Here is a 5,000-nt window from a genome sequence, read left to right as displayed (position 1 = left end):
AATTTCTCACAGCGAGACAAATGGGCAGGGGTCTTCTGAGGTAATATGTTTCTGTAAAAACAATTAATCAGAACACGATGACATTAAGAATCTACGATTGGAAAGGTTATAGAAAGAAGGAAAGCTGGAAACAAAATGTTTACATATTGTGGGTGAGTGCTTGGAGAGGAAGCTGATAAGCAAGAATGAGGTGTAAAGTTGGTTATTTGCACAGAAAAGCCGGATGAAGAGATATATGAGAGATGAATAAGACATTATTATCATCAATGGTTGCAGCATAAGTTAGAGCTAGAATATATATATGGATATACGTAAGAACATAAATACATACATACATATATACATACATACATACATACATAAACACACACATACATACATATACACATACATACATAAATACTGCACATATATACACACATGCATACATTCATACATACATACATACATACATACATACATACATACATACATACACACATACATAAATGCATACGTACATACATACATAAATGCATACTGTGCATACATATGTACATATCTACATATATGCGTATATGCATACATACATTCACGACTGCATACATACAAAACCACGCATTACATACACGCGGACACATTTACAAAGATTCTACGAGTATATTTACAAAGACATACAAGTTGCCTCCCCAACTACCTTATCGTTTTTTGTCAGAGTAAATTCTGAAGACTGTGACATAATAAAAAACTGTCACACCATTCAGAACCAACTTTCACCGAGTGTGTAGATAATCGATCTTACACTCGCTTCATCCAATTCCCTACAATCCACCTCTTTGCGACCATGAAAAATTATAAAAGCAACTAATTGGGTCATCATTGGTCGTTCTAAGTAACAAGTCATTAAATATAATTTTCCTAAAACGGTTTGATTTTCTTCTAAACATATACTTTTCTTCTGTGATCCGATTCGACCTAAATATAGTTTCAGCAAAAGGAAAAGGTATTATTTCGTGTGAGGATTTATGAAAAGAATATCATGTGCTCTTGAAGTTCAGTTCAGGCTACAGTCACGTAACCTTAAGAAACAATAGCAATCCAGACGATATGTGGATCTGAGTCCAGTGCAGTAAATTGCAATTTCCAAGTACTCTTCGCTAAGAGACCTTCTCGTGTATTGCATGACGCAGATTAGAAACATAACCGGGGTAATTACAGCGCGATAATAATGTGCCACTTGCTTATATTAATTACCAAGCAATTTGGACCCTATCAGGCCAAATGCAAGGTTAAGCACTAAGTAATATATATAGGTTGTATGTATCTACCCAAGGACGGGAAATGTAAAATGTGATCGACGTGTTATGTTCAGTCATGCGCAACTGCATCATTTACCAAAGGTAAACACGGCCAGCATAGAAGTCACGCACCACAGAACCAGCGTGCGTCGGAGACTAATGCGAATAAATTTGTCTCGTTTGTGCATCTTTAGAATATATATATATATATATTATATATATATATATATATATATATATATATATATATATATATATATATTATATATATATATGTATATATGTTTTTATATGTGTACGTATGTATGCGTATGGAAATTTTGAGAATGTCAATAGCGCTAATGATGTTGACCCTCTTTTAGTTTTCTTATACAATACTTTTCGTTTGGAAATGCATAAAGCTATTGAGTAAGAACTCAGAATATATTTTGAAACATTAATCTCTTCATTTCCATCGATGCCTTTCGATTGCACACAATCATTTAGAAACAGAAAGTGGCGGATGAATGAATTTATATAAAACGTGCGCAATAGGGGAGGCACCTTGCATGACCTTTGATCCATGACCATGCGTACCCAAAAGTAGCAATGGTACGGACGGATCACAATGGGCAATTTTAGGTGTGATTTCGTCAACTGCTCTGGAGTATGCTTGCTTACGTAACGAAATCACATTCACCAACAAATTTATCAGTGTGAGTTGACCATATCATTGCTACTTTTGGGTACGCACGAGTATGGATTCTTGTAAGGTGTTCTCTCCCATTGCACATCTTGTGTATAGGCCTATGTCTCCATTACTTGTAACCTTCTTCCTCTTTGAGACGCAGCGAGTTCAGAAACTACATCGATCAAGGACGGAATTCATTCAATTTTTCGTTCATTTCATAACAATGACGAAACAAACAATGAAACATCAGAATGATCGCTTGCCTAACGCAACACCCAACAATGACATTTTGTCAAAAAAAAAATGGCAGAACAATAAATCTCATAATGCAAGTATTTTGTACCTCACTGGTCCAGCTCTGGGGTGTATTTGGGGCCCTCAACAATAACCTAGAATGACCTAGGATGACCTAAAACAACTAGATACGACCAAGAGTAGAGTTTCTCTACCAGTGGTTTGTGGAATTCAATATGTTACTAATTACATTTCTTATATATACACAGGCTTCTTTTATTTGTGTCGTTCATGTACGGTGAAAACAATCTGATAATAAACACCAATTCCTATGAAAAAATAGTAACAATTCTTACATACATACATATACCAAGGGTTTTTCCCCCTTACAAGGGAGGTAGCCAAACTCAAAAGGCATAATTCCACCCCCACCCATTTCATCCCCACCCGCTCCACTCCCATTCACCACCCCTCCCTCCCTCCCTCCCTCCCTCTTTTCTTGGCTCCTCCTGGATGATGGGTCATCCCTGCATCTCGCTCAATTCTTACATACAAATGTAAAATAACGATATCCTATCTAATCCTGTATCAAGGGGTCCCCTAAATATGTAAGTCAATGGAAGGTGTCCACAAACCTTGAAAGGTTGAGAAACACGGACTTAGATCACGCTAGAATGCCTTAGGATGACGTAAGACGACAAAGAACAATCTATGTATCCATAGGACAAACTAGAACGATTAAAAAAAATCTTAGAATTTACCAAATTGACTTAAATTGACCTCCATTGACCTAAGATGACGCAGAACGTTTTCGCGTGACCTAGGACAACTCAGAACGACCTTTAACCTGTAAACGCTCTAGAACTGCCTATAACTATAACACAAACTGACAAGTTTTAACGTAAATCTATCCACAAGTGTTCTTCTTAAGATATTTCAATTTAATTTTACTCAGACGGCTTCCATTTTGAAAAATTTTACACAAATAGCCCGTACATCACAGTTCTCTGTTTTGGAAATCCCTAAACACCGGAATTTCTTTATATTCGGTTGGAAAAAATCAGTGAAATATACATCTAGGAGGGCTCTTAATCCAACACTCGCCAACCGCCACTTCTGCAGACCTTTGTGCCCAGGACATAAATCCACTTCGGGAATTGGTGGTGTTTTATGTCCTGGACCTATTTTCGAAGTGGATTTATGTCCTGGGCCCAAACGTCCGCACAAGTGGCGGTTGGTGAGTGTTGGATTAGGAGACCTAAGTGTATAAGTGATTCTTCTGCTGACCATTGTACCCAGGACAAATCCACTTCGGGAATTGGTGGTGTTTTATGTCCTGGGCCAATTCCCGAGGTGGGTTTATGTCCTGGTCCCAAACGTCCGCACAAGTGGCGGTTGGTGAATGTTGGATTAGGAGACCTAAGTGTATAAGTGATTCTCGCAAGTGGAATTTTCAAAATATATTTGGATCAATTCCTTCCGAATATTAAAGATTTCTTAATATTACGCTGGTGGCCCAATCGGATTCTAAGTTGTGGGTTCGAATCCCGCACTTCTTTCCGATTCCCACCAGTGACTGTGACCTGCTCCAATAGTCCCTAAAGAGCATAGGAGATGGCTTCCGACACAGCTACTCAGCGCCTCCTGGCGTAGGCTCCTCATCTTCATCACCACCGATAGAGAGAATATAATCTGTTCTACGTATCCCTATGGGCTTTATTCTCGTCCTTCGCGGAATTTTGCTCAATATTCTGGGACTTCCCTTCAGCTGAATAAAATCATCTGACGGCAGACTGCTTAAGCATACAGGTCCTTTATGCATCAGTGGCTCGTCTGGTTTTGAATCTTGGTTTGTAAATACGATGACCCCGGTTCGACCCACAACAGGTACCAGTGACTGCCACTTGCCCTAGTTGCTGGTGGCTTCTGTCGCATCCAAGGATCTCATTTTATCATACCACACGTAGATACGCTGTGTGTACTATTTCAGCTAATCAGAGGGCAGGACAAGAGTAATGGGCGTGGCTTCCTCTGACTAAGTATTTTAAATGGGCAGTGATTTGAACCATCGTCGGTCACTGGTGCTGGAACCAGTGAAGGAATACCAAACCAAATCGATGGGAGTTCTTTAGGGCCATAACAAGTTTAGATGTAGGAAAAGAAGCAAAATAGATTTAAATTAAATTGAATAGAATTGAATTGAATATGAAAAATGAATTAAAAGTAATTAGTTTATATCAAACTATATTAAGTTAAATCATATCAAATAATAACATAAGATAGAATAGAATCACATAAATGAAACGAAATAAAGTATAATAAGATAAAATCAAATAAGACAATGTGAAATAAAATTAGATCAAATAAAATTACATAAACTGAAATAAAATAAAAATCAACTAAAACGAAACATAACGAAAAAGAAAACATGGCAAAACAAGACAAGATCATATCAAACAAAACTAAAAATAGGAAAAAGAAAACCGAATAATAAATAAGACCAATTAAGACCAAAATGATTGACAGGGTCTCGGTCTCCATGTGTTAGGCCAAATCGGGTCAGAGATCCGTGTCAATGACAGAATGACCATTGACCGCCCAGTGTCATGAACGTGACATTTGTCACAACGACATCAGACACGCCGAGCGCCAGATCGGAACGACCGACGTCGATGCCCAAGCTCAAGGGCAGATCTCGTAGACCGACATCTTGCTGTTGCCAGATGATTTTATTCAACGAAGAGATTAACCCTGAACTGAAAAGGAGAGCGATGGTTCTTTCAGCTAGATTGAAATGTTTGGAGGAAATGACTTTAGAT

This window comes from Oratosquilla oratoria, chromosome 9 (assembly GCF_046742065.1).
Source record: "Oratosquilla oratoria isolate Oo_2021 chromosome 9, ASM4674206v1, whole genome shotgun sequence".
NCBI classification, from domain to species: domain Eukaryota; kingdom Metazoa; phylum Arthropoda; class Malacostraca; order Stomatopoda; family Squillidae; genus Oratosquilla; species Oratosquilla oratoria.
The sequence above is the reverse complement of the archived record's forward strand: the minus strand, read 5'-3'. Positions refer to the sequence as shown.